The sequence below is a fragment of the Phoca vitulina genome, unplaced genomic scaffold (genome assembly GCF_004348235.1).
Source record: "Phoca vitulina isolate PV1807 unplaced genomic scaffold, GSC_HSeal_1.0 scaffold22, whole genome shotgun sequence".
Classification (NCBI taxonomy): Eukaryota; Metazoa; Chordata; class Mammalia; order Carnivora; family Phocidae; genus Phoca; species Phoca vitulina.
In genome coordinates this window covers 24472464-24479898 of record NW_022589725.1, presented here as the reverse complement: position 1 = coordinate 24479898, position 7435 = coordinate 24472464, and positions in this window count along the sequence as shown.

Below are 7435 nucleotides of genomic sequence, written 5' to 3'. Positions count from 1 at the left end.
CAGCAAGTAAGGAAATACTCCAACAAACAAACAAAACGTCCCCACAATGGTGGGGGTATGTTAAAGAGACAAAGTAGTCAACTGAAAAAGCTCCCAGTGGTCAGGTCTGAGACAATTTAAGCAACAAAATAAAGTAATATTAGATTATAACCCAAAATATAGTATCTACTAGTCCATATTGATATAAGTAAAGGGTTGACTAAATAAATAAATGGAGGACAAAAGACAAATCTCTCTGCAGAAGAGTTCCAAATAATTTATGTAGATACTTGTCCCTCAAGGAGGTAGAGATTAATTTTCCTTTCCTTATGTGTGGACTGTGCATAGTGACTCTCTTCCAAAATGTATAGCATGAAAAGAAAGAGAAAAGGATAACTTTACTATGAAAAAATCCTATAAACACTGTCTTGGCCTGGTGATCAATGTTGACATCAATAGCGACACCATGTTAAGTATGCATACTTTTGATATTATGTGATGATAATGTCACTTTACCCGCATGGTCTTGTTCCCAAACATCCATAATCCCAGTCACATCATGCAAAAAACATCGGACAAATCCCAAATGAGGGAATTCCACAAAATAACTTACCAGTACTCCTCAAAACTGTCCAGGTCATCAAAATCAAGGAAAGTCTAGGACACTGTCACCACCAAGAGGAGCCTCAGGAGACATGACGATCAAATATAAATTGGTATCCCAAATGGGATCCTAGAACACAAAATGATATTGGGTTAAAAAGAACTAAGAAAAGATAAATAAATTATTGGATGTTAGTAATTATGTATCAATATTGGTTATTTATTTGTAACAAATATATCATACTAACATGTTAATGAGGAAAACTGAGTATAGAGGATATGGAAACTCTTTGCATTTTTGTTCCACTGTTTTTCAGTAAACGTATCTGTTCTAAGATACTGTGTTTACTTTTAAAAATCCCAATCTTCAAGAATAATTTTTTTTGGACAACACAGATGGAGCCATTTGGACAGACTTAACATAATAGTGACATAAAAGGTAGTTACTACATCCAGGAAGGCTGAACAAATTTCCACATTGTCAAACTACTTGTATTGTTCTCCTAAAGACTAGGGACCATCTGGGTGAGACATAAGGATGACACCAACATCTGGATACTCATATCTGCACACCTGTCCTTCAGCTCTGGAAAGATGTGATCACTTGGTCACAGAGAAAATCCTCACAAGTTTTTAATACTGAGCCTTTAGTCGAGAGATGGGGATGAACTTCACGTATCCCTGAAACAGCACCGCCTGACTCACTGAGAGTGGCTATCTGTTAATGATGACATTTTTCTTGGAAAGTCCATTGTCTTGCTTCAGGCAATAGGCTACCAAAAAAAAAAAAAAAGAAAGAAAAGGAGAGACAGAAAAGGCAGCTTGAGATTTATGATCTTATTGTGATTATGAAATTACAAAAAGGAGCCAGCCTTGTCCACACTGGCCACAGACAAGTGTAGCTATAACTAAAATTTACAGGATGCATAAAAAGAATCACATCGACAGAGTGCTGTAAATCCTGGCTGCCCAGTCACCCCAGCAAATTCTTAATGGATCATCATGCCCTCAAGTTTAAATGGTTGTTCTTAAGAAGTAAAGGTAAATGACAGGTTAAACACATAAGCAAACAGTGAAAGCACTCATTTCCTGAATTTAGAATGGGTTGGATGGGAGGAATAGCCCACACAGAGGGACAGAGTAGATGTCTGCAGGAAACTTCCATTCACATTCCTACTAGATGCTACCCTTTGGACAAGGCTCTAGGAATGCTGAGATACAAAAACACATTCTCAGCGTCAAAGAGGCCACTTTTCATATGGAGTTTAAAACCTGCTAACCTGTGACAACACAATGAAATAACTCCTCTGAGAGAGGTAAGCCTGGTGCTGAATGAACCAAATAGGTGTTATATGGTGTCTTAAGAAGTCTGGATTTTATGCTGAGAGGTTTTTATATAAGAAGAAGGATTATAAATGATATTATTTGTTTAATTCTAGAAATATTATGATGGTTGCTGTGAGGAAGCAAGTTATGAGGCTGTTGTAATTTTCCAAGAAAGAGACAGATCAACGGGGGCAATGGTCAGAAGGATAGAAAGGAGAGATCAATGCAACATTGACCTCTTTGTGTGGGAGAGAAGTAAAAAACATCCCTAATTGTCTGGTTCAGGCAGCAGGATAAATATTGGTGCATTAGTAAGATAGGAAATAATGAAGGAGCAGTAGTATCTTAGGTTGTTTTCTCTGCAAATAGGCTCTGGGATGGAGTATTCCATGCCGAAGCTGTATTGGGAAGTCCTCTCTAGAGGTACCTGTGGGAAAGTGAGGACAGGAGTACTAGGTAAAAGTAGAGTCCAACCCATGATATGGTTACAGCTGAGGCCTCAACTGATCCTACAAGAGCTCTGAAGCTAGAATAAGCCCTTTTGAGTTTTTCCAAATTGAGATAAGGGGACTAGACCACCATATCCCTATACTGACCCATCATTGGCCACAGACCGCCCTCTCAGAAGGGTGTACCTTTGAGAAAATGAGTTTCCTACCACTTAAGACAATTGTCTGGAATGGATACATCCACAGATATCTCCAGTAGCAGAAGGACAGCCATATTGACTCTGAAGAGCGAATCTGGAGGAGTACCAACAGTATCCCCCACAAGCCTGTTTATTTTTTTGTGGGGGGGGGGGGGGATGGAACTAAGAGTTTGAAAAGTCATTAGTTTTTGAGAATAAAATGTTCCTAGACTCCTTCAAGAAAGGACAAAGGACAAATTCAAGAGAGGACAAAACTGATTGGTTTTGTTTTGTTTTTTGTTTGTTTGCTTGCTTGCTTGCTTTTACTATAGCAACAATTAACCACCTGGACTAATTTTAAATTGGTCCCAATTGATATAGATATCCAGGCTAGCCCATCAACAGCAGCTTCACTGGAGCAACCACCCTTCCATATCTTGAGATGGGGTCCCCTGTGAGATACCCAGATGCAGACATCCAGTGGTCAACTGAACAGTTGCACAAACAAGCAGGAGCTTGGAATGGAGATCTGAGTTGGAAATCAGTTGTTGTAGTTATCAGTTTATTGACTGTTATTGGTGCCAGGAAGGCAGAGACATTGCCGGGGAGAGTATGGAAGATGAGGAAAAGAACAGGTCTAGAAGCCTAGGAAACCACCATCAGTCACCATATTTATCAAACTTTAAGGTGCCTCTGAATCCCCTAGGGGGTCTTTTAAAAATGCAGATTCTGTGATTCAGTAGATGTGGTGTGGCCCCTGCAATTCTACATTAATAGAAGACTTCCAGATATAACAGATGTTACTGGTCACTGGATCACAGTGAGTAACAAGGAGTTAGATAATGGGAAGAAGAAGAGATGAAGACCAAAAAGATGAAGAAGGAAGATCCACAGAATTCAAAGGACAACAACTGAAGTTCAAGAAGACAACAGCATTTGGCACATCTGCATGGCTTGAGTGATAATGGAAAGGCCCCAATTGCTTAGAAGGTCCTGGTAAACCACATACTTATTACCTTCTCAGAGTAATATAAAAACACATGAGCTCTTCTGACCAGATTTATCTACCATATTAATTAGTAGGGGTTATGTTACTAAGAAACAGAACACTGAGCAGAAGACAAAGTAGGAGGGGGGATAAGTTATGCTGATTTTGAGGAAAAGGATGAGGCAGAGGAATGGCACCAGGGATAGATCAGAACTGGATAGATGGCTGCAGAAGGGACTATGATAACCCAAGAAAAGGACATCAGGGAGAAGAAAAAGAGTTTTGTAAGTGCAAATAAGAAAAAAGAAGATACTCATTGCCTGCTCAATGTTATTGCCAAAGGACTATCCCAAACCCAGGAAGCACAAGGAAGAAATATACTTACCAAGGAATGAGTGGATTAAGGAATGAGCAAACATTTCAAATACATGCATACTTTCATACATAATTTTGTAGGAGTGGGTGTCTTAGTTTGGGTTTCCCCAAAAGCAGAGTGGGGGGCAGGTAGTTTATCTGGAAAAATGATGCCATAGAGCAGGGAGAGTAAGACCGGAAAGCAGGAAAAGCCAATACAAGTGTACATGATCAAGGTCACAGCTGAGAGCCACAGGGGCTCACTTCTACCAGGACTTCTGAGAAGCCGATGGAATGCCTCCTAAAGTGTCCATCAGTGTATCCACTACTTCCCACTGGTGGAGCATTAGTCTCTGCAGGCATTAGCCACCTACACTTCTAGCCTGTTCTTCCTGTAGATTCAGAGGAAGCCCTGAGCAGAATGGCAAAGGAGACCTGCATACCCCATGCCGGAGACCAGACTCTGCCTGCAGAGCTGAATTTGACCTCATGTGGAAATGTGCACTGGAGTTGTGGCTGAAATCAGAGGTGGGGTGAGTGATGTGATGCAATATATCAAAGGCCTCAACCCCAAAGCAATAAAATTAGTGGATCTGGAGACACTTTTTAAGGCGGTGCACTTTGCAGTTTGCAAGTCCATGATGCTAATACAAAACAGTGGTTAACTGGGGTTGCCTAGTAGTAACTGAGCAGTGGAGAAGCTGCAATCAGCCTGTTATCTCCATGCACATAGATACGCTGTAAATACTTCCCTGGCAACTCTGTTCTTCCCAATTAATTGGCCAAGCTAGACCTTTGCAAGCAGCAGTACAAGAGGTAAACTTTAGGTTGGTCCCTGCCAAAATCATCACAAATCCTGAATTAGTCAGATGTGAATTAATGAGCTTTTAGCAGAGCTTGGTTTTTGTCAGACATATTGATCCTGGAGTGAAACAGCCCATTAAAGGCTATAATTAAGATACAGTTTCTGTTTGAAGATGAAGTGCCTGGGCAGGGACAAATTGCAAGATGCTTGTTCCTGTGAGGCTGACAGGTGATCAGGGGATGAATGTGTAGTCAGAGGATCTCTTGTTTTTCTCCTGACAAGAAATGACAGCCAGGTTTCAAATGAAACAAATGAAATTTACACAATTAGTTAGACCCTAAAAGCTAGAAGAGCTCCAGATCCACATATTACTGGTAGAAATACTTTTCCTACTAAGCACAAGGAAGCTGTTTTGTATTAAATACACCCTCCTCTCTACTTGCCTGCTTTCCTGCTATAATAACACAATTTTTTTTTTTTCCTAATTAGACCTCCTCTCACTAGAGAATTGCATTTGTTGGAAAGACTCACTTTAATAAGTGTTTCGAGTGTTAGCAAAAACCCCACAAAAAGGAGCATAATAAAGGCCAGGTGTAGACTCTGTGGGGGCACAGGGAGGAGAGCTGCTGGCTATACCAGAGGGGACTTAAGATCCCCTGGGGGGCAGAAGTCTGGAGCAAATTGCTGGTGGGTGGGGAGAAGAAAATGTGAACCCTTCTGCATTTTCTTTTTGGAAGATTCAGGAAACATTCTGTTTCTCTCTAATATATTTGGCATGGCTGGGATTTTTTTTTTCCTTTTTGAAGAAAGTGAGGAGGTGCCAAGGGCTTGTGAGTCGGGTACAAGGTGAAGACAGATTGCAAACAGAGATCATAGGACAATAGCTTGGCACCAAAACTTAGGACAAATGAGATCCTTTGAGGACAAGTAGAAAAAAGAAAACACACCAAACCCATCTGCTGTACAGGAGAGAAAGGAGTAAGGAGAAAGAAGGGCAGGGATTTAAGGAGCCAGGTGTTGTAGAAAGTGCTATACATTTCTGGTTTCATCCAACTGTAAATTGGGTCACTGGCTATCACAGTCACAATAGGTAGAGAGTAAATACAGTGATGCAGAGCACAAAGAACAATAAAATACACCAGAATGTTCAAGTTCAAATAATATCCTAAAATAAATACACATAGTTAAATGAAGAAAATTGGCTTTTGCCTTGAATCAAATATACAAGGACGGGGAAAACACAGATCAACTTAATCCTAACTGGTGTCTATAAAATCAACCTGATTCACAGACCTGTACCTCTGAAACAAATAATGCATTATATGTTTAAAAAAAAAGAAGATAGTATGAAGGGAAAAATCAAGGGGGGGGAATCGGAGGGGGAGACGAACCATGAGAGACTATGGACTCTGAGAAACAAACTGAGGGTTCTAGAGGGGAGTGGGGTGGGGGGATGGGTTAGCCTGGTGATGGGTATTAAAGAGGGCACGTATTGAATGGAGCATTGGGTGTTATACGCAAACAATGAATCATGGAACACTACATCAAAAGCTAATGATGTAATGTATGGTGATTAACATAACATAATAAAATTAAATTAAAAAAGAATTCTAGACACACCATCTATCCTCTTTTAAAATAAAAAAGCATTTACTCCAAAAAAAAAAAAAAAAAAAGGAGAAGCATGTGATTTTTTACATAGTTCTGATCACAAAGATATAATATGATTTGTACTCACTTGGAAGAAAACCAACTAGCATAATGGTTACCTCTCAGGAAGAACTGAGCCGATTCAAATTTGCCTAGGATACCCAAATGGTCCCTGTAATATGATGATTTTGTGATACTCAGAGGTATATCATCAAGCAATATGTGCACATGGAAGTACGCCAGGTATCTGAAAATATTCAGGGGAGAGAAACAGATCATCCGGAAGGTGGGGCTAAAGGGACTCCTTTGACAAGATGCTTTTGAGTCAAATTAGTATTGCACTAATCATAACAGCCTACTACTGTTAGAAATATTCGACAATATCAATGGATAAAGGAATTTTGGTCATGGTTTGTTTTGGTAATGGCTTGTGCAGCCTCCTTTCTGTGCATTATACTTATCATTAATTTTATGGCTGGTTTTACAAGGATTTGGGCAATAATAAGATTGATATTAGTTTTTGCTATAAAGAGAAAAACTGAATTACGCATCTCTCATTCTTAGCTCTTCTTTGACTTAAGGGATAAAATTTTCCACTTTGTCCTGATCCATTAGTTTGCATTTGATTTGAAAAATAAGTTCAAGTTTCTTTATTTTAAAATGACATGAAAACATAGATGGCTTCATAACATATTTTCAAAAGTTTCATTTTTGGAGATGGAAACCTCACTAGTCTAATAAAGTTTGATTTTTGATATTAACAATTGTATTCCCCATTTACACTGTTCATTTTTAGCTACACATGTGAAATTTCCAGTCCACATAAATTCACATTCTGTATTCATACTGAAGACTTGTTTACTATTTATGTCATAATTTTATCTGAATATAATATCATGTTTTTAATAGAATTTTTATCTTTAATGATGTATTTCTAAGTCATTCATCCATTTTCATCAATTGGGATATAACAGTATATACCACTAAGAATAAAAGACAATTTAACAAGAAACAAAACACAGGGGCGCCTGGGTGGCTCAGTTGGTTAGGCGACTGCCTTCGGCTCAGGTCATGATCCTGGAGTCCCGGGATCGAGTCCCAC